Source organism: Apteryx mantelli, chromosome 5 (assembly GCF_036417845.1).
Source record: "Apteryx mantelli isolate bAptMan1 chromosome 5, bAptMan1.hap1, whole genome shotgun sequence".
Taxonomy (NCBI): Eukaryota; Metazoa; Chordata; class Aves; order Apterygiformes; family Apterygidae; genus Apteryx; species Apteryx mantelli.
The window spans coordinates 13021110-13045243 of NC_089982.1; the positions used below are offsets into that span (position 1 = coordinate 13021110).

General features: G+C 41.1%; 1 long non-coding RNA gene across 1 annotated transcript; it reads right to left on the minus strand.

Annotated features, from left to right (window-relative positions):
* Positions 1 to 12675: 12675 nt before the first annotated feature.
* Positions 12676 to 24104, minus strand: LOC106491951 (uncharacterized). The gene is made up of 3 exons (XR_010884246.1): positions 24024 to 24104; positions 16065 to 16202; positions 12676 to 13398 (listed from the first exon to the last, which is right to left on the minus strand). It is a non-coding gene; the product is annotated as an uncharacterized lncRNA (long non-coding RNA).
* Positions 24105 to 24134: the final 30 nt, after the last annotated feature.

Below are 24134 nucleotides of genomic sequence, written 5' to 3' on the forward strand. Positions count from 1 at the left end.
TGTGTGATTGTTTACAGGAAGGCGCAGATTTTTTTCAGGGATACGTGAGGTCTGTGAAGTCAGCAAAGAAGCTGTTACGATACAGGTCTTTCTATATTCCGTCAAGGACTTCTCAGACTCCATGACGACTTTATTGCCGTGTTGTAGCAGCATCACGCTTGCCCCTGATGCCCATAGCTAGGGGTGCACAACTAGTTAAGAGTCCGTTTCTGATCTGTGTTCTGCTAAACCATACGAGGCAGATAAACTGGGAGTTGATTTGCTAATGATTCAGTTTTAGCTTCTGAGCTCCTAAAGAAAGTAGTATCTAGTATACATTCTGGACAACACAGAGCATGCGATATCATCCACAGTTACTGTGGTGCTATAATCTACTGTCCACAGATACGTTTCTTCAGCCTAGCATAAATGTGTGATATCTATGCTTTCTACATAACAAAATGTGTACATGTTGCTGTGAGGACTTGATCCCCAAAAGGGCTGTTTCTACTGTTTTAAGGTGAATTACATGAAACAGCTGTTGCTTTGGAAAAAAAAATGACTGAGTTAGAAAAGATCAGTTTTGCTTTATTATTTTCATTTGATGCCTCCCATGGCTCCACAGTCAGAAGGAAACAAGAAATTGATGCATATCATGAGGAGGAGAAAAAGATACATCCAGGGAATGATTATTTTCTTTCACAAGTTGCTGAAGATTAAGGGCCTGCCATGTGCAGCTGAGGCATGACCGATGTCTGCAAACTCAACTCTGACCCTCTCAGAAAGCACAGGAAATTTGAAGGTAAGTTAAGGACACATGTCGCAGCTACCGCCAGGCTAGGCTAGGAGCTAAGCAGTGAATGTGAAGCTTTCCTGCCAGATGGCTGGGCATTTTGAAGATGCTGGCTCTAAAAATCAGATTTCCTGATTCAGGTGACAAAAAGTTCATAAAACAGATTGTAAAGCATCTGCCCATGCTAGTGACCTATCAAGCTAATACAGGTAAGAGATGCTCATTTCTGTACCACCAATAAATAAAGGAACTAGAAATTCCCTGGCATTAAATGAAAGTAACTGTTTTCACAAATCTGAATTGAAGCTTGAACTCATCTATCAACTGGCATAAAAGTGCTTTAATTATTCTGCTACGTCAACTCACCCTGAGATGCGAAAAACGAGTATGACACCAACTCAGTGGGAACGAACTTGACATTTTCCATCTGTTCTGCAAAGGCAGACCACATCAGGAACAACAGATCGCTTGGTATCTACTGCTGATGCTCCAGCTACTCCTGCTAGAATTTTATTCACATTTGAAACTGTGGTGCAATTGTCCGTATTCCAATTAACACATACTAAAAAATTCCTCTGATGCTAAATAGATAAGCAGACAGAAAGTTTGAGCAAACCCATGAAATGTATCTTTTAAAAAAAAATTAACACTGGTCTGTGAAAGACTGCTGAAGCTGGAGAATATCCAGCCGTGAATTATCATAGATACCTCTGTTTCAGTAAGTGACAGAGCTGCTGATCCTTTCACCACTCCTCTACCAGCTTCCTGCTGTAGAGAGGTAAATGTTGTTTTCAACCTCTCTACAGTGGCATATGACTCAATTATATAAGTTAGTCTGAGAGAGTGAATTACTGGTAGATTACTAGATAGCGTAAGATCTATTATCTGTAAGAATTATTATCAGATAATATTACTAGATAGTATAAGATTTAAAACCTAGGAAGTCATGTCTCAAGATTTAATTTGGAGTTTTTAGAGTTCTGTAGCCAGACTTGAATTATGGTTATAAATGTATCTTGCATGGGCATCTATATTCTATATATTAGAACTGGAGTTCTTCCCAGATCTAAATGTAAAACTTCTATTTGGAGAAAATTGAAGTGGTTCTTGGCAGAGTCTGTCTGAAAGCTACAAAATTATTGATGAAAAACTGCAAACCTTTTTTAGCCTCTGCTCAGATACTTAGGGTAATTGCAGAAACCTGGTAAGTTCCTATAGAAAGATTTAAGTTTTAAAAAATCTGGTTATCAACCGGTCTTAACTGGTACAAACAGTGAGCTCAATGGCGCTCTCTAGATTTGCACATTCTGAAAATTTTGCCATTCAGTGTCAGATATGTGTTTTCCTGGCAGGTTCTCCCCCCTGCCCCTGCAGAAAAATTAGATTGCCTTCTCCTCCATGCCCCCCCCCCATTGCTTTTAAAAGCAACAACCAAAATGAATAACATGAGGGACAAATTATTCTGAGTAATCAAGAAAGTTAATTATGAATTTTAATATTTACTTTAAAGAGCAATTAGCCATTGGAATAAAAATGCCTGGAGAAAAACTGGATTCTCCTTCATTTGGTGTCTTTAGATCTGGGTGTCTTTTTAAAAGAGAAGCTATTGCTCAAGTGAAAGCTAGTTTTAACATAGAAATTTCTAGATTTGTTTTTAACACCTAATCTAATAATGTATGTGAGCTCATACAGCATGCTTACCGTGGCTCCTTTTACCTTTAGCCTGTGAACTAGCGAATGTTTATTTCACCATCATGACCATTGTGCAGCTTAAAAATACACGCATTCTTCTCATGCAAAGAGAACTATAAGATTGCAGTCTCAGAGCAGGATTAAATGCTGTTTCCTACTCTTGTTACCACAGTTGTCAGAAAGGTGGTGTCTTCTTCTTCTGTGGTCAATAAAAATGTGTTGTGAGAACCAATTATCTGAATTCAAGACTCAGCAACACTTAGGGAAAAGCATCATGAGAGACTGCTTCAGCTGATCCTGCAGAGCTTTCTCAAGCTCTGAAACTAGAGGCATCAGATCAAGCTGAAATATATTTTGCAGTTCAAAAAGGATGGTTTCACTGCATTATGTAGTTGAAAGATTTCACTAGCTCTGGGCCTTATCTAGCAAATACATTTTTATTATTGTTATGTGACCCTGTTGATCAGAGTGTATTTGACAGATCAGATGCTGTGATAGCATTTTTAAGATATTTGGCGTGTGTCCCTGTAGAACCAGATGTGGCATCTCTTTTGGGTCGTGCAGATGCTGCCTTAAGTCATGTTGTCAGTGCAGTATTTCATGTGCCAATGCCCACTCTGGGAGCAGGCAGAGGAGGTACAGCTCTGAAATCCCCTGCATCTTTCCATCAGAGCTGGTGTTGTGATGGCCACACAAGGACCACAGATGAGAGGAGTTGGCCTAGAGCTATGGGGCATGAAAATGATTTCAAGCTTTCTTTGCATAGCCCCACAGTAGCCCTGCATGCTTCTACCCAATGTGCAGTCCAGGCTCAAGATAATTATTTTTATGATGTTTTTTAGCAGGGAGTATTGTTTATTACTGAGAGAACTGTATTAAGGACATTTTTTGGTGTTACAGATGCTTAGATGATATGACCTATGGTTAGCCCTGATACATTCCTTTATTCTTTGGTAAACAAGAGTAACTTCTGAATATTTCTGAACGCATCGGGAAAGAGTGAAATAAATCCAAGCCATCTAAGTGAGTATTCAGTGTGGGCTGTATAAATGTTCCCACTCGTATGCTATGGACTGAAGCAGCCCAGGGAAGGACTTATCTGTACTTTGGCAGAAGAGGGATAGCAACTGCATATAGTTGTCTTCCTTTTCAATGCTGTTAGTTGCGGCAGAGATAGCTGGCTCGAGAGAGTAATGCAGAGCCCCAGTTATGAAGCAGGCTGCTACTGGTCCCAAACAGTTAATACCAGCACAGTTCTTCAAATTTTGTTTTACATTCCAGCTGCAGATGTGAAGTGCCTCCCAAAGCCAACCTCCCTCTGCTTCTATCTTTGATGCAAACCTGGTTTCCACAAAACAAATACAAATGATGCACTTTGCTGTTGCTAACTAGTCATTGCAGAAGATTTCTGAGGCTCTGAAAAGGAAGCATTAGAATAAATAGCTTAAAATTAGCTTTATCGTATAGGCTACACAAAATCTCTGTTTCATCACAAAAGAAAATAAAGCAAGAGTCTGCTGAGAAGATAAAGGGCTCTGTTTTTTTTATGATATGTCAGTGTACAGTAACTCCTATTAACATTAACTGTAGTTACAACCCTCTGCTGCTTATGAAAATGAGGGTAGAGCTCAGCAGAAAGATAAGACTGGTAACGCACAAAACCTCCCTTCTCATCCCTGTCTTTGGGTTGCTGGTGCTGAGGAGTTTTATTACTGCTAATGCTTCTGCAAACACATGCGTTTCTGACAACACACATCATCAGTGCATATACTGTGATCAGAGGAAGAAGCAAGAATGGCTGTAGACTTGCATAGCCTCCGCAAGGCAACCACTCTCGCGCAGGGCTTCCTCGCAGCCTGCCCCCCGGCAGCCAGGCACTGACACCCTGCCTGCAAGCGTCCGTCCGCCTCCGTTTTAAGCTACCTCGTTTTGCAGGAGATCTGATGGATGGCCTCCGGCAATGCTCGGGGTCGTGCTTGAGGCCGCGCTGTTGTACAGTCACCAAGTCTGGTCTCTGGGAGAGCCTTGGGGAAGGCGGATACAGTGATTTGGATGCAATCTTTATTTTTTCCTCCTTTGAGAGCTCTGGTAGTCAGCGTGCTCTGGGAAGTCCAGGAGTGAATGGCGTTGCTAAGTAAGATACCTTTGGTTGAGCATTAGGCTTTAAACCCCCCGCAGCCTGCCCAGGCTGCTCCTGGTTAAGTTCAGAGTCAGGCAGCTCCCAAGTACTTGCTTTCAGCTCACTCTCGAGGACCAGTACTTTGCTGTAGGCTCGTCCTCTGACACTGGAATGGTTGGCTTTGTTTTTTCCCTGCCAAACTGACTTTGCAGTGGTCTCATAACAGAGGCTTAATGGGTGCATCTGGATTTATGGCTATGGGCTTGTTAACCGCTATGGGGACTTTTAACTCCTCCATTTATCCTGACGGCTTAGGTAGAAACAAATGAAACTGCTTGGTAGCTGCCAATAAAGAGAAATGTCTCTGGCCTGAAAAAAAAGCTTGACTAAATTTCTTACTTTCCAATTCCTGACAAAACTTTCAAATGAAAACTTAACCTTTGGTGCTGTTACTTTAACTCATTCAGTCTGTATGGTGGGACACGTTATTTCTAATCGCTCAGCATGTGGAACTAGCTAAATTAGTTACATGATGATCTGATCCTTGGCTGACTTTTTTTTATGCTGTATTCTAGCCAAACAGCAGATTAAGAAGGGTAAAGTGGTAGGATTTTTACTTTTCCTTGCTATTCAGGACTGTTCTGAAATGAGATTTTTTTTTTAAGCATTTGTATTGTTTTGTTATTTCTCATGAGAAGGAAAAACAATGCGGAGAGGGGAAGTATGGGCTAAACGTGCCACTCATCTAATTATACCAGTCACTGAAGATAGGCCGAGAAGAGTTTAATCAAAGTAAAATTAGACCCTGACAGTTACAGTGCTATTTTAAACATATATTGCCTTTTATTTAATTAACAAAAAAGGCTTTACCAAGATGGGGCAGTATCACTGTTCAGTTTTAAATAGCAAAACAGATACAAGTCAATTTAATGTGTTCAGCTCCAGTGGAAGATCCACAGGTAGAGCCCAGAGCTCCAGACCTGTGTTTGGGCTCTTAACCACAACACACTCTGTAGCCACCTGCACCCATCAGCTCAATTTCATAAGCATAAAATGGAGTGTAAACAGGTTAAGTGAAATACAGGTCTGTCTTCTCACACGCTTGAAATAACAATAGAAGTTGCTGACCGCATTTTCTGAGGATACATTTGCTGTCTTTTCTGTGCATTCGTGCATTGACTTGGTGATCTTTGGCAATTGCTGTTCTATTTTACTAAAAAGCTGGAATAGACAAACACACTGTCAAGTACTGTCTGATTTACACTGGGGTAGATCATGAATGAAGACAAGTCGTGGGTTTTATGAAAAGCAGAGTATTGAACAGAACAAATGCCAAGGACAAGCATTCATTTGTTTTGTGATTTCAGTGTCTAAATCATAAATAAGGCATACCAATTTAAGTCTCCCTTCTGAATTAATCTGATATTGCTTTGAAACAGTACTGATGGTTGTGATCTTTTTTTAGTGCTTATACGGACACTGGCTGTATTTCCATTTGTGCTATGCAATTATTTAGTGGTATAAAACACTGCACTCTTAAAATAGTTCACCGTGAATTCACACATAATGTGAATAGCTTAGCTAGTAAATAGATGGAATTTAAAACAACCCACATGAAGCTACAAGAAATATCTGTTGCTGTTTGTGAGTGTTTTAATACACGGAACTACTGATAGTGTATTTTGATGCACATTACTGTTGGTATCCTACTCCAGTGTGACTAAAGTTCCACTATTAATTTTAATTTTTACCAGCCTTGTATTATCTTTCCACATGCCACAGACATTTATGACAAATACATATAGATGGGTAGTTCTCTGAAAAAAATTAAGACTTGAGCTTTCAGCAAAATGAATGACATTAAAAGGAATAATGGAAACACTTTTTTGTTATTAATCTACAGTGATGCATGCAACGCTTGACTGGTTAACACACACACTGCTTAAAAGAAAATGTGTAGCACATGGTCCAACCCTGCTCATACTGTATGAAATGTAATGCTTTTGTGAAGTGATGTCTGCAAGATTTGTCTTAATAGCAGCAAATAGAAGCAATAGGTATTCAAGATCATTTATGGTCGGCTGAGCAATAAAGTTTGCTGGAAAAGGTGGGACTGTAACTAAGCACTAAAGGAAATATGGCTGGTACTCAGACTCTGTTAATGAGATTTGTTTTAAGTGAAGGGGCCAACACTGAAGAAGCACCAAATTGCAAGAGAAGAGGGGAATCAAAGGACAAGGTTAAAAGAGCAGCTTCAGAACTTGCAGGTCAAAAGCAGCTCTTGGTTTTCCCCAGAATGGGATGAGCTACCAGGGCTGTATATTCCCAGTCAGCTCTGTATGTTTGGAAACTGTGCTGAAAAGGCAGAAGGGAAGCAGCTCCCGTGAGCACCTCACAGCCCAGATGAATTTGGTGCCCCAGCAGCATGCGGCTGAGTAATGGGGCTGTGTCATCTTTGTGTATCCTGGAGTTTTGTTGCCCTTGATTAGGCCGTGTTTTAATAACCTCATTCCATTTGAAGTAGTAGTCTGGCGGCAGATTGGAACCAAGAAAGCACGTTCAGATAGGGTGGCTGTGATACAGGGTCCACTAACTCTTGTGGAGGTGAGGTTTTAGTGAGCAGGAAGGAGAAGCAGCGAGTGGCTGTTGCTAATGCCATGATGGCCAGACTCAGAAACCTTGTCTGTGCATCTGAAAATGGTCCCTGATGTTTCCAGCGTAAGGAAGATGATTTGGGACTGGGTCAATCGTATGACGGTACTTAGCTGGGGCACGCTGCATCCCTGGATTATCTCCGATCCCTTTTGCCTTGCGGAGTTAAGCTGTCGGAGTCCCAGGAGCTGATGTCGTTCTCTCCCTTTCCATCTCCCCTCTGCAGCTGGACTCTAATTCTGCACGGTGCAACCCCAGAGCCCCTGAACATGACGAAATCTTCAGTGTCTGCAGGGCGCTTACAGCCACCCTTCACCAGTTCCTCCTGCTCCTTCCTGACAGGCATGAAGGATGGAAACTATGCAGCTGCCTTCATCACTTCCCATGGCCTGCAGCACAAGCCAAGGATAGGTTTGGCTCTGACAACCTCGAACCCCAGGGAAAAGCCAAGGGAGGCGATTGTCTTTCTTGCTCCTTCTATGCACTCGCTGACTCAGCCTGATTGGTGCAGTCTTGGGTCCACTAAAATAAATTTTTTCAGGTATTTAAGTTATGTTTTTGTAGAGTGAGGAAGCACACGTACTGTTTAATCATGCTGGAGGTTTAAGAATAGAAAAGGAAAAGATGAAGCAACATTGCAAGACTTTTCTTACATCTGCCTGAGTATTCTTCAAAAAAATTGCCATATTTTTCTTCTAATTACCATGTCAAATAAAACCTCAGCGATTAATTTTGATGACACTGCAAGTGTTTAGCTCTGTAGACCACCACTGTAAAATGTCACATGTTATTTGATAGCCATTGACAAACTATCTGACCATTTGCTTCATGGTCTAATGCATAACAATTTTCTCATGAAATTAAGAAAACTCAAGATCCCCACAAAACTGTGGCTTTTATTTGTGAATGCATTATGTGCACTGTTGGAAAATGAGAACTGGGTCAGGCCATCTGATTGAGGTTCCTTATCCCTCTGCCCCCAAACATTCCCCCAAACCTATTGATCCTTGAGTCACAGGCTATGTTCCACAGCTTATTTTAACAGAAAAGTCTTATATCTTTAGAGTGTGATCTTGGCTTTCAAGGTTATCTTTCTGAACCAGTCTGAAAATTATGCTGGTGTTGCAGATATGTCCATCATGATCTTAGCACTATTCTTTTTTTTTTTTAAAGAATTCATCTCTTATTTCGGTTGTATCTCATTAGAATTTAAGTACCTGTGAACAGCTATTTGTTAGGCTGCAGCAGGAACTGAAGGCAGAGAGAGTCGAGCGTGTATGTGTATTTTGCCTGGTAGGGGGTATGTCTCTTCTAAGCTGTGGAGAATGTAGATGTTGCATTTTCATATTAGGCACAATGGCAGGCATCAGGTTTTAGAGCTTACTTTCTAGTCAGTTCTCCTACTCGGTGAGGTGAAGTGATCCATACTAACGAGATTTTTCAGCAATATCCTAGCATATGGCAAAGAAACCACCTCTTTATTGTTGACAGTTATTTCCCTGGTGGAATGACATCCTGTTTTTATATGACCAAACAACAGGAAGGTGCAAAGTTGGCCTTGTCAACCTTGATAGAAAATTTGATTGAACACACAACGGCAAAGAATAATTAAATAAATATTTTTTCTTTTTCTAGGAAATGCTGGTTTAAGTGATGTTTTTGGTTTGTATCATAGCTCATAATTTCACTTTTCTCTATATTATGTGTGGGAGACAGAAAGGAACATCTTAAATGTATGATGTTATTACTAGATGTTATTTATAAGCATGGTTTTGTGTTAGTTTTGTAAGCTGATTTAGTATTTATTACAAATATTTTCTTTCTCTTAAAAAAGGCAGTGTGGGATTCAACTTTGTTTTGTATACAATCTAAGAAGGAATAAGGAGACACTATGGAAAGGTCACGTATAAAGTTTTCCTTATTTGAAAGGTAAAATAAATTCATTAGAGTTTGGTAACAAAAAACAAAACAAAAAACCCCCAGCACAGCGAGAGCTTTTCCTTTGGCCTGTTCCTAGGATTTCCAGCAGGGCCTCCTCGTCTTTGCTCCTTGCTCCTCTGATTATGGGCTGATGTCCACTTTCCTCTGCTGCTTGAGCACGCACAGGAGAGCCTGCTGCCGCACATCACAGGCATTTCTGCTGGCGTTCAGCTCCCGTAAACAAAAGGCCTTGCTGTCCTTATTTCTCAGCGGCAGAGGGGCCAGATGAACAACTGAAAACTGCTCTAAAAGGCTACTATGTTATGAACATACAGCTTTCATAGTGTGAATAGAAACGTGAACTTGTCCTGCTCATGTATCACTCTCCCCCCCAGCCCATACAAAATTATTGCAGTGCTAGTTATTTGCTAATGGATTAAATATTTTGAGAGCATTGCTTAACAACTCCTTCCCATGAACACAAGCATTCTCCATTTGTTCACACACAAATACGTTTAAAATGCTTCAAAGGTGAAATTTTGGGGGGTCTTAGTTTGGAGGGTCTGCCCCAGGCTTTGGCTTCATTCTGTGCCGATGGGAAGCAGAAGGAGGCTGGGGCAAAGGAGGAAGAAACTGCACCCTCAGATTGGATTGTACGTGAAGGAGGCAGCAAGCACCGTGAATGCAGCCAGGGCAAAGCAGCCCTGTGGACCCTGTGAGCAGGCTGGGACCCTTCTCTCCTCTCTGCCCCAGCACCTGCCTGTGCACCCAGTCCGGCCTTTTGCAGGGGGAGGAGGTGCTCAGTCAAAGAGATGGTGTTTGGTTTCCCGAGAGGTGGATGAACTCGAATATCTGGTTCTGTCGTAATTCACGTGATCTCTCCGCTAAAGAGCAGATCAGAGTGTATTTATTTTTGGTGTGAGACCGAAGCAGATTCCCGCAGCTGTATGTCAGCAGAGCATGGGTGATCCCTCTGATCATTGTATTATTGTATTCCCTGTAGTCGCACCAAAACTTCACCGCCCCTCATTGCACCTTTTGGAAATGGGCTCTTAGCTATCAGAGCAACTTTCCATATGAATTCATTTGTAACGATCAGGCACATCTAATTCTCTCTCTCTAATTTTTGATAGTTGCGTTACAGATCAAAAATTACCTTCTCAGACTCTCAGGCATCTAGCTGGAATAAATGTGAAACAAGTTGATCGACTGACTCATCTAAGATTGTGCCGTAAAATACGGTTCAGTTCAGCTTAGAATTTAAGCTATGTCCCGCTGTAGCTGTAATAGGTAGGCGTAGGACTGCCTCTTTGTCTCTGGCCAGTTCAGTGTTGCTTGCGCTTCCTTACCGAAAAAAGATGACGCTTACTTAAAGTGAGAAACCTTCTATCCCTTAGCCCTAACCCATTGTAGTTAATTGACTGGTCACTATGCTCATGTTCAAAGGGTTTTATTTGTTCATTTTCCAATGCTTCCCTTTTTGTCGCCTTGTGAAGAGGCAGGTTAGTCCAGAGCCTTTTTCTCCCTGCCAGCCCTCTGCCACATCAGCAGCTTTATCGTATGTTAGTGTGGCTGGCATTGAGACACATTTTCTTCTACTGTAGCTACAGCATCTCTGCCATAATTGTCTTCATTCATATTCCATCCCATATTTTCATTATTCAAATAATAATTTGCATACTAATGGAGATTTTGTTTGAGTCTATTTCCAAAAGAGTAGATCTTGGGTTTCAGCCCGTACATATTATAATGGAAGATCTACTTAGTTTTTGGAAGTTTTTTTTTTTTTTTTAATAACTGACATCATTGGTAATCAACAAGCAGTGTGCTTCATAAAATCTCTTGTGAAAAATGTTGAATACAGCATCCCTACTATTTGGAGTGGAATATGAGTGGTAAAAGCAGTGTTAGAGCTCTGATGGCAGAATCACTGATTCTGGGCTCTCCTTTGCCCAGATACTTTCCCTGGCAGTTCTCCTTTTGCAGGGGCTGATCTGATATGCTATAGGGTCAGCAGAAAAATGCCCATCACAGTAAAGGTACTCTGGAGTGCTCTAGTGCTTCCAGAGGAGCTGGGGTGCTCTGCACGTCAGGGCCATGTTCTGAGGGTTTCTTCATATGTCTCAACACTTGACGTTTATTTAGCATTCAAGCCTAAATTGGGCTTCTGGGCTCCCCATATAATGCTCAAAGAGGTGAAACAAAAGAAATCCTCTGAAATCAGCAAAGCCCACACTGCTCTGACAGCCTTGGAAGTGAAAAGCAGAAGAAAACTGGAGTTTACCTGCCACTCCCCTGCCCTTCACGCAGGATCCAAAGACACGCCCCTTTTCCCAGAGTTTATTCCAAAATGTGAAGTTATTTGGATCTTTCTTTGAAATTGGTCAGACCAGTTGACCTCCAAAGGTCCTTTCCAGCCTAAATCATTCCTGGCTAGTGGGGCCTGGGTGGAGAGAAATAGCACCATGTTGCCCCATGTTGCCAGCTATCCAACAGCTTGTGGTTAAAGCAGCCACGTGTGAGAGGCCCAAGATCATGTTCCTGCTCTGCCTCATTCACAAAAACGTGAACCCCTATGTTTTATTCCCCTGTGCTAACCAATAGACTAATAGATACTCTGGAGGAGGGTGGACTCCCTAGGCGTCTTCTTTTGGAGATGTTTACTTGAATATACTTTGAGAAACAGCCAGTGGATACTGACTCCATAGGTTAGTGCACTTGCCTACCGGGCTAATAAATTTATTTATGCAGTGTAGACAGGAAAGAATAGAGAATAGTTTCCAGGTAACTATGCTTACCTGGGATGAGAACCCCCTGGGTCGAACAGGGATTTGACCATGACCCTCTGACCTCCTGGCTCAACCTGCTCACTGGACTAGTTGCTGTTTTGTCACGGGCCATGACTTCAATAGCTTTTTAGCTGTTGTGGCAGCGTCAGCATTTATGCAGTTAACTGCATACCAACATCAGAAACATATTTACATGCAGGCTTCAGTGGCAGCCAGCGTACACCAAAGGGATACCAGTATTCCGTGACTGCAGCTGAAACGTGCGTGTGTATCTCTGCAAATTTGGCCCTTGTCCTGACTGCAGTCAGGCCCTGGGGGCTCAGTTCTGCATGTTTTTTCCTCAGGAAAATCTTACTCTACACTGAATGTCAGGAGGCTTTCTTCTATAAATACTGACATAATGGGCCCAAATGAGTTTTCCAACCAGTGCTGAGTATCATCTTTCTTTTAAGTGCTGGGTAAATACTAGAATATGAATTTCTACAAATTTATTCTACTGCAGTTCAGAGCATATTCCTACAATATTATAAGTAAAATGCATATAATTGATGTAAAACTATCAACTTACGCACACACACACACAATTCTATTGATGTAATGAACTTTCTATTGCAAAGGAAAACTAATTTTTTGCCTCTGGCTTGGAAAAGTAAAACATTTCATTTCACTGTCCAGTTCAAATTATGCACTTTAAACAAATCATAAATCAATAGACTAGTTTATATACAACATGTAGAAATAATATTTTTAGGCATTTTACTAGAATTAAAGGAATAGGTCTGCAAAAAAGAGCTTCAGCCTTCAGCCCAACTTTTGTGCATAGCTACATTAATATAAGTGGAATTAATATAAGTGAGTCTGGCTCAAGTCCAAAGAAACAATAGATTGCAGTGGATCCAACAGTGAAGTCAAAAGCAGTTTTGTCATTGATTTTGGTAGATGCAGGATGTTGGAGCCAAGAAGGATGGTGGAAAACTGACATTATTTCTGTTATTTCTATTGTTAGCACCATGTTGATGTTTCTTTCATTTCATTTCAAATTTCTTTCATTGCCCTGTAGGTTTTCTCACAGAAGAAATGATTGAACCCAGACTTTAAGGGCTCAAATTCTAATACAGCAGCCTCCTAATGGGCCAGTCATGAAACTCAAAGCTTTATAGCCAAACTAGTTATTCTAAGAATATGTCATTAAATATCTATGTATGATGAGTGTTCTGATAAAATGACCTGGATATTGCTGCACTATAGGGTGTCTATGGCATTGTTTTCCTCACTGTGAGGAGAACCCACATGGTCCTTTTAGATAATTGGGTTGCTGTTTTTTTCACGCTAATTAAAGGGAAAACATTTTGAAGTGAAGTCAGTCACTCTCCATTGGCAAGATGCCATACTGAATCGTATAGGGATAGATTCATTCACAGCTCTCTTCACAGCGTATGCAGTGTAGTAGTGTACTGTGAGGGACATACAAAAAGATTGGTGAAAAATGGTCAATTCAGGAACAATAAAAGTAACAGCGATATTAGACCAATAAAATCAATGTTATGATCTTAATGTACAGCAGTAATTATTTTCCTTTAAAGAAGGTGAGGGAAAGGGAAAAGTACAAAAAAAAAAAAAAAGATTTTCATTGCCAGCAGCCTGGGTAGCAGAATGCCTGCCACCTCCTCTTTCTCTCTCGCATCCACACATCAAACAATTGCATTAGCACTTCTGCTGCCTTTCTTCTCCCACCCTCTTTTTTCACACTATTTAAGAACTAAAGCAGAGTGGTGTTGATAGTTGAGCCTAACAGCAAGTTTTGTTTGAACACAACATATACTATCAGTGATAATTCAGAAATTTGTGTGTATTTCAAAGGCAAGTTTAACTAATTTTTAAAGACATATTTCTCCCTTTACAAATAATATATCAGTTGTTCAGTTTGATGTTTTTAAGATCATGCTTTTGTAGTGGAGCTAGGTGGTGAATCTGGAACAGGATAAAACTCTGCGTCTGTCACAGGGATATGCTCCTATGTATTTGTAGATTTAGATACCTGTAGTTTTTAAAACATTTTATAACTTATTACTCTCTTTTTTTGTTAAAAAGCCATTATCGTAGAAGAACACATTTTAATATTTCATCTTGTTACCTCTGCTACTGAAAAAGCAATTAGTAAAGGAATGGTGGTTCAGTAACTCTGGCTGCTTTCTGCAACCAACTGCTTTTCTTTCAACATGTTTTTAATGGTATTTAGATCAGGCCTCAGATATGTGTAATTACCTTTCTGTTTTTAAAGGTATTAGAGTGTAGTAGTCCTCCCATTTGCATTTTATGTTCTAGCTATTAATACTATAGATGCTTTAAAATGCACCCTACAGCCCTTGTTTTGTTCCTATTAGTCAATGACTAAACTCCTTTTTTCTTCAAAGGGGCAGGGAGAAGCTCTTGGGACTCTAAATACAAGCATCTATCCACACACAGGGGAGGGCTTTAGTAGTATGGTTACAGATGTTTCACCCACTGATACAACTCCAGTGCTGCTCTCATGAAAATTACTGGGACCTTTGCCATTGGTTTCAGTGGATACTAGGTTGTGTTCTTCACTAATACTAACTAACAAAATATATATATTTGCTCATGAGCTTCCATAGCAAGCTCACTCTTTTTCATTGAGTCAGTGTATCTTCTGTAGGGCTAAATTTTTCTGTCCTTGGTGGTCTTGTATAATGCAGACAGTCACAAGTAATCATTTCTAAATGAAATCTGTGGTCATCAGTTGGTATTTTCAGAGGCCTTACTTTTTATAAAATAAACCTTTCATATAAATTCACAGGAAAGGGTTGTCTTAAAGAGCACATCCATTTAGGATGGAATTTTTGAAGAAGTCTGTGGGAGTTAGTACCTAATTTCCAGTAATTTTGGTAGGATTTAGATCGCTAACTCTTCTATACTCTTCAGAGTATCTCAGACTTATTTACTCCCCAAAATCTTCAGTGAAGACCAGAATCCTGCTGTGCTAAAAACAGTACAAACACAGAATAAGTGACAATTTCTGCCTGAAAGAATCCTATGTATAATCACTTCAAAAATAGGATCCATTTTTTTAAAGAAAAGAAATCATAGGTTTGTGTAAAAATGCCTTCTTCCAACACTACAGCATAAATATTAAAGCTTGGGGTTGTTTTGGCTTGTCCTAATATTTTTTTAAATCATCATTTAATGAATAGCAATATCTAATAGGTATTTCTCAAAGTATAATTCAGTATCTTGGAATTAACTAATGGACATACGATTCCTCAGATTTCATGGCAGGTTTACAAATGTAACAAATGTTTATTGAAGAGAGAAGCATTTAGGGACATAAATCTATGCTGTTTGTTGAGGCATAACTTACTGTTGCCCTTGGGAGGGAAAGACACTCTACATTTTGTGTGTGTGTGTGTGTGTGTGTTAATGAACACATACTTAATATACTAGCACATTTTACATGCTACAACACTTAGTTTTTCATTTTCCTTTGTTATTTAATATCCATTCCAAAGGAACTTAATTATCTAGACTCTAGGCATAGATGAGGTAAACTCAAAAAACTCTGAAAATTAAATGGAGCTGATAACAAATATGTATGTGTTTATTTCATAACTACTCTATATATGTATCTCAGAAGAAGCCTATTTATTATTGATATATGATTCAAAGGTTGTCATGATAAATATAAAAATATACTTGGGGAAGAGCAAATAGGGATATAAAAGTCAGGAAATGTTGTGACACATGAATTATTATCACTGATGCACAGTGATAATAAGTTCTGCATTTTGAACAGTTTCTGTTATTGATTTAGTTGTGGACTGAATTGGCAATGTTTGGGCCCTGCTGAACTCCAGAAGTTTCTGGTACCTTTCTACCCACATCTTCTATGCTGCTGTGTTTGCTACTGCTTTTGAAATCCACACTATTAAAAATTAGGCTGTTTAATGCCAGTTATCACATTTATGTTATGACAAATTACACAAATTATCTAGGATGAAGTTAACAGATCTGGTGTCATTCCTCAGGTTATTTAAACTGCTCGCCAACTGGGAAAGAAACTTCCACAGCAGAATAGCAGCGGCCCATTACAGGGAGTGAATACCTTGCTCCGGAACAGCCGCCTGTAGTCGTTGCTTGTCCGAGGGTGCTGGGTTGGGGAGGCTGCCTTTGGCTCGCCCCCTTGTCATAGCTCTTCTCTTCTGGACGCATGTTCACTTGCAGAGGCATGTGCTTCAAGGACCTGAGCCAAAACATGAGCTTAGTCAGATATTCAGTTCATGAGGAAACACTGAGCATTTCTATATTTGGGGAAATGTGCTATTTTTTTTCTCATACCAGCTGTGATAGTGATATACATCATGGGTGTTTGTGATGCTAATAATACTGTGTAATAACACAATATGTAATGCAGTAATAAATCTTCTTTAGGATATGAGCCAAAGCCCACTGGATTTGTTAAGAAGACTAGATTTCCAGCCTTTAGCAGCAGACTTAAATCAGAATCACTACATGGGTTTCAATGACTGTCCATCGCCAAGTCCAACAGAGCATGCTGTCTAGAATATTTTTGGAAGCTGACTTTAAAATGAGATTTCTCAATGAAGAAAACTCTCTTTCTTCCATATATACTAAATATGAAGCTAGGCACAATAGATATAAATGAGAAAATATGCATCTTAGCACGTCCTCGCGTCTCTGTTTGATTGCACATTGTGAGAGCACGAAGGAGAACTTGTGGTTTGATGCCTTTCTCCTCTGGAGCCCTGGGATCGCTTGAGCCAGGGCAATGCCTGATGAGGCAGAGCTGCCCCTGCTACAATAGCAATCTGAAGTGAAATGCAAGACATTAATCTCTTGCAGATTTGATACAAATCTGGAAATTTCCATGCGAATAATACCCTATGAAACTGCTGTCTCTCATTCATATGTATCTTCTTGAGACTGTGTCGCAGGTAATACCAAATAAAAAGCAAGGGCAGTGCTGCAGAAAAGGCAATGGGGCTGGATGCAGAAAATCTCCTTCTAACTCCAGCTCAGCGAGGGGCTTCCAGTGCGAGACTGTCACTTCATTTAATTCCATACGTCCACTCTCCAACTGCAAGCACAGATATGGCACAGCAGTGCATTCACTGAGCGTTCAGACACACTCTATCGTGGTAGTCCATGAACAGGCTGCCTCCAGGATTAAAGAAATTCAAACTGATAATTAAATCTAAAAGCTTTAGGTTTTGCTTAGATTCATTTTTACTTTTGTATAGACATTCAAGGGCTGCCACAATTTTCTTTCTTTTTTCTTTTTTTTGCCAGACATGACTGCTAGAGACCTAGAGACTACAGTGCTTTTTCCTTTATTTGATGAAATAAGGAGCTGATGTTTGATATGAACACCAAATCCTCTCTGAAAAATGCACTAGTGATGGTCTATGTACAGCTTTCCAAATTCTTACACTTGCCAATGTGGCTGCTATACAGGGGATATACACAGACAACACCTTTAGGGGACTGAAAATTGTGCATGTATTCCCAGTATGTTTTTCCAAGTAGATTCCTCCTGCTAAAGATCTAACTGAAAGGCTGTTTGAAGAATGTCAGTGCCTGGATGAGCTTATATATTTTTCTGGGTGTTGCCAAGACAAAGCTTATAGATGATATCGACTAGGTGTCAGTTGAATAAAATATATGATTTAATCTCCTAGTTTTGGTATTAATTCTTATTCTCTATCCAATCTTTAAAGTTTAACTGGATGTTCTTTATTAGCAGATTTTTTTTTAATTTGCCAAACCAAAAAAGTATAGAAACAACTGTTGTTTTTTTTTCTGTGAGAGTCAGTATAGATTAATGAGCATTTGGGTAGAGAAGTTTGATCTATAGTAGCAGAGGTGGACTGGAGTGCCGGAAAGCTGGCATTGCTCTACCTGGTAAATGTTATGGAGCGTAATCTGCTATATGGAGAGCCTGTAATAGTTGTAAAGATGCATTTTGAGGCTCTTAGTCTATCTGTGGGAAGGCAGAAATTATATGCTGCTGGAAGCCTTATTTTTTCATTAACTTGTCTTTTGGGTGTTACACTGCCTAAAATATGGGCACACCTTATACATGTTCTCATGTATTAATATATATGCTGGCACAAGAATACCACATATATGCCTGGACATCCTACATTCCTCTGCATAACCTCAGATGAGGTCTACCTCTTTATCTGCCTAATATGTGGTCTTTTGTCTGTAAAGCAGAGAAGTTGCTGCTCACTAAACACGAAGAAAACTTTCATAATTCCAAGCTAACTGAACAACTTAAGGCATATTTAGGCCTAAGGCAAGCCTAATTAATGAGAGTTAAATGCAGAATTTGCTCAGACCCCCAGGTTCAATGGTACTGCAGAAAGCTCCTGCTGTGATGATGCATTAGAGTCACAGATATGATAAAATGAGGCATATATTATTCTTTTATAATCCTCTATTTTCTGGTACAGAACAGCACCCTCAGACTCTGTTTTCAGTGCTAATATTCAGTATGTTTCAAATAGAAATTCAGTTTTCCCTTCCAGCGGGTTTCCTTCCTATTCACATATTGTGCAATGGATAAATAACAATGCTGAAAAGAAGGCTTGTCAATTGCAATTTTGCCAAACATGTAAATGTAATAAAAACAAACTTTTAAAAATCCCTAGACAAACCAAAATATTTCCACAATTTAAGTACAAAGAATAGACAAGGCTGAACAGACAAATTACAAACAAATAAACCCTAGTAGCCTGGAGAACCAAAATATTTTGACACGGGGATCCTCAAAGGGGAAGAGCTCAGAATGAAAAGTAAAACTGATTTTATACAGACTTTTGTTGGCCAAATAAAAAGGAATGCAAACACACAAGGCCTGAATTGGATGCTTTAATTAAGCTACTGTGTATAAAAATATAAAGCCCAAGTCCTTTGGAGTCCTTCAGATTTCCATACCCATGTGGAGTTTCAGGGATCACAGTGCAAAACCAGGAATGTGCTCGCTTACTGCAGGATCAGAGCCTCAGCCTGGCTGTGCAGAGATTTTACTGTGAAAATACCCTTCCGAGTCAGGAGTGTTTTTTTTCCCCCAGTTTTGTCAGTGTAACATGGAAAGAAATACAATTACACTTATACAATGATGTCTTCTCCAGTTATGGCATATTTCTATATGAAAATGTAAACAAATTATGTCACTATGCTAATTTATGTGGATATTAGTGCTAATAAGATTTTCACGATTTTGATTATACCCATAAAGGTATACAGCATGCAACTTCTGCATGTAGACAGTACTTGAGATGGTACTAGCTAAATAAATGTATTTGCAAATTTTGGTTTGGATTATGTTGAAGAGAAATTTTTTTCTCTTCACTGCCTTTCTGTAGTATAGTTGTACATTCACTGGCATCACAATTTCAGACTCAGTCCTTCCATTTCAGGGAAAATAACTCAAAGCTTGCTTTCTGATTGATAGAAACTTTTTTCTTCCTTTTTTGCCACTCACTCAATTTTTAAGAGACTTCTTTGGAATCAGTACACAATGCATGATGACAGTATCTGTGTTATTTAAAGCTGTTCAAAAAAAATAGGAAAGACAAAATAAAATGAATTGGGCAGTTTTATTGGATAAAACAAGGAGTATAGCAAGGATGTGGGGATTGCTTCTTTTTTTAATGCTAAACTGGAGATTTTTCATCAAAGCTAAATTAATGTCAGATATCTCACTGCAGAGCCAGTTAAAAAAAACCTCTCTTTGTTTAGTTTAATAAAGTAAATTTTGAGAGCGTAAGGAGCACTTGTCTTTAGAATGAATGGAAGTGTATTCTACATTTCCAGTTGCAATTGTTCTTTCTGAGCTTACTACGGAAGGTGGTTATCTTGCTAAAAAGTGGTGTCATTTGTGCCATTGACACTGCAGGAATCCAGTGACAGAGACTATAAATCAATTTATGCCTGCTTAAAAGCAGGGGACAAAACCCGTGAACATAAATTAAAAAACTGCTTGAAATTACTGTTTTTTTATGATTAACTAAAGTGGACTTTAACCTCCTTTGCTGAGATTTTAATGTTAGCATCACAAAATCCAACACTTTTAACAGACTGACTGGTTCCCATGACAGTGTTTATTCAGTACATTGCATACACATGGCACTATACAGCAGGTGGAAGGTCACTTGATTAATCCTTGCTCCAAAGGTGTAAGTGAATATGATCCCAGGCAACACAAAACCAATACATATTGATTAGCGTTACAGTGCTCCACCAAACAGCTGTTTCTTGAAAGGAGAGTGGAAGCAATTTGGTACAGGGGGCCTCCCTTGCACTCTCACATGATGGCAGGAAAGGTAAGCTGGCTTGACCGACCCAAGTGTTTCATGGGATCTGTGGGGCACCAACCCCCCAGTGCCAGCCTGGCCCTGGCTCAGATAATACTGCTAGAGAAAAACCTTTAGTGAAGGCCATACGGCTGCCCCGTACCTCTCGGGATGCCCAGGAGTATCCCAGGGCCAATGTCAGACCATTCTCCTGGCCTGTACTTGCAAGTCACCACTCGGTGTGTTGAGTTGTTCTTGCAGAACTGGCTCCTTAAAGGTTCATAAAATGTGCCTGCAAAGCAGACATGAATCTATTGTTACCCCAAAGATTTTTTTTTACAGCTATGGCCAGCTCAAAACTACGTGCAACTAGGATCACTCATGCAGACAGTCACTGACTGTCCTGTCTCTTGAATAAGGCAGACTAGCACCTATTTCTCTGTCTTACCTCAGGAATACGACGTCTGTACGCCTACGTACAGGGCTGAGGCCTTGCAGAAGTTTACACCGGGATGCACACACAGCCCTGCTGGACATTGCTGTTCAAACTGGTTTGTTCCTACTGTTTGTGCCTAAGCTCCCTCTGCACCTAGCTTAGGGTGGGTCCACATTGACATGTGAAAAAAAAAAGTGAAAAACTCAAAGCCTTCTTATTTATTAGGAAGGAGGCAGCATCAGGCATGGGGGATCATGTGAAATCAGGCAATTTGGTCAGGAAACAAGGAATGAACACAAACTGAGGAGGAATGGAAAGAGCAGAAAGGCAATGCGAGGGAACTAGACATGTCAGTTGTAATGACTTTCAGGACACTTATTTCTCAGTCAGCGAGAATGTCTTGTTCCTGGTGAATCTGCATATCTCTGAATCTGGAATTTTCTCTTCAGGCTTCGTTGTGCTGGTAAAATAACCTGATGGCAAAGTAACCTGTTATACAGAGAGGCTTTCTGCTGAAGTCACTGGGGCCACACCATTAGGAAACTGGTGGGAGAAGAGAAGCAGGTTACGTGTGCTTGGGAAGATGCAGGGTGTGGTGGCCACATGGGTTCCTCCTCCCATAGCTGTCTGCTGTGTCTCGGCAAGCAACCTACTTCAGCACAGGGCTGCTTGATGCTTAAACTTATTACAACAGGGACTTCCCCCCACCCCCCACAATTCACTAGAATGCAATTTAGTGTTCAGAAAGCTGCCATTATTCTGCACAACCTCTAGCTGCTGGCTGTTGTTCTTCTGCTTGTGTCACTGCGCTGATCAAAGCCTCGCCTGCTTTACCAGAAGCATCACTTGTGAGTGTGTCTGGAAGTGCTGTTTAATCACAGGGGCTCACCTTTCAGGGCAACAGCAGACAGGAGAGCTTATAGAAACGTGCTGGAGAGTTGGAGATAACCATTAGGAGGCTCTGAGAATCTCTTTCTGAACCAGGGAAGAAGGAGGAGGAGGGGGAGAGTCCATGTGGGAAAAACATGCAAGACTCTTAGGAGAATCCTGATTCAGCAAAACGCTTATTCCTCTGCCTTTAACTTCGAGGCTGTATAAGTCTAATAAAGTGGCTAAGCAGACACACAATTTCAGTTATGGGAAAAATCTTAGCCTTCGTCAAGACTACTCATGCACATAGGGTTAAGTACATGCTTAAACGCTTTGCTGAGTTGTGTACTGGCTCTCAGTAAAAATGTCTACTGCGTTTTCTTGTTTGATATTCATGACTTGGGAAGATAGGTACTTTTAATAATGAAAAACTTCTCTTGAGATGGTGTCACACAAGATTTTTCAGCCTTGTTAATATGCAACAGGGGTTACTAAAAGTCTTTCTTTCTATCCATGTGGTATCACTGTGGTACTACTATGTGCTATGTACTTCCTCTATGACTTACTGTAGAACATATTACCTAATTTTGGTTTGTTATCTAGCCCAGGAAGAAACAGGATAAGATAACAGACACACCTTTAGTTTTGGTCATTCCATTTCACAGAACAATCTTAACATATGACTGATTGACACAGTTCTATTTATAAATAATTACATATGGTGAGCTCACTTGTTTTAAAGTTTATCTTTTCTAAAGTCATGTTTATAACCCTTCAGTTTCCTGACACTTTCACATCAAGTCTGATCAGACACAACTCCTGCATTCTCCTGCAATTCCTATTTAGAATTTCAGTAGAAACAGGCCTTACCATAGCCATTAAATTGTAGCTGCATATGTTTTACAGAAATAGAGTTTACTCCAAATTCTGCAAAACTCCCATTGACTTTGTTCCGATTTGCATTTCACTGTGAGCCAAAAATTTAAAATTTCTTTTAGTGTCAGAAATTTGTCTTCAGTTTCAGAATGAGCAATGACGTTACAGAATGAAGAACACAGTTTGTTCCCATGAAGACTTAAGTTTGCAAAGTCAATGTGATACTTAAACGCATAGTTATGCATGTTATTTTTTTGTAAGATGAGGGCACAGAGTGCATATCTGCAGTCTTTCACGCTTGTGAATCATCGCTCATATGATTTTCAAGTATATACTCAAGTGAGGTCTCTACTGAGGCAAGGTAGTTTACTTTGATAAGGGATGCAGGAATGATCCTGTATAAATTGGCAAACCCTCCCTCCCCCACAGTATGAAAATTCAATCACATCCCTTAAACGTTAGTTGCATAAAACAGTTATTTCTCTGCTTCTGTTTTGAATTGAATTGGCAACTTAATTCATTACATTAAATGGTGTGTAATTGACCTCTGCCCTGACCCAATATTCCAGGGGAACCATTCCTGCGTTTACATTGATGCAGATGAGACCTCGCCTTTGGTATGGCATCTGCCTTTTAAATGCTGCTCCCTTTTTCCTTTTTTAAGTATGACCATGTGCCTGGATTGTGATAGGTTCACAAGAGCAACTGAGAAATAATTACCAAACACGTCGCTGAAAAGAGGATGAGGAAGTGAAATCACACTGTTCCACTACCCTACGGGAAAAAGATCCTTGAGCAGATGGTGAGCGTAAATACACTGGAGCAGAGCTGAATTCCTGCCTGGGTGACTCGGCCGTTTTCCCCGCGATGCGTTTGCCCCTCCGCTGGGGAGGCTCGAGGGGCAGATGCCACCCCCCGCGCCGAGTCAGAGCCCGCCGAGGGGAGGCTCCCGCCGCCCCGCCGCCCCCTCCCCTCTCCGGCCCGGCCGCTCCCGCCGCCGCCGCCGCCCTTCTGCCCGCCTCGCGCTCCCGCCGCGGCACGGGGGGCTTCGCCGGCAGGTGGCAACGCTCACACACAGGTACACACGGGCACAGGGGCACGTACAGACACACGCAACCCCCCACACCAGACACGTGCACCGACACACACACCTATCACTGCCCCCCACAGACACACACACACACACACACACGTGTCCCCCCCCCCAAACACGGCACACGCCCCCCACGCGCACACAGACCACACACGCTGACAACCCCCCCCCCAGCATACCACACACCCTCTCATCACGCAGGCAGCCCCCAGCCCTCACATCACACACACACACACACACCCCCTTCGCATATCCTTCGCATCGCACACACACACACGCAACCCCCCCACCGCACACACACGACCCCCCTACACACCACACCACACCACACCGACACACACGCGGAAGCGCCGCCCCGGCCCGCCCTCGCCCGCTCCCTCTCTCTCCCCGCACGCCGCCAATCCGCCTGCCGCGCACACACACACACACACGGCCACAACATGCCTGCCGACTGACTGACTGACTGACCTGGACGCCGTCGCTCCGGCCGGATTACTCACCCCGCGCCCAGCGTGGCGGGGGCATCAGGAAGCAGCCAAGCAAGCCCGCAGGCGGAGGGGGTGGCGGCGGCGCCGGAGG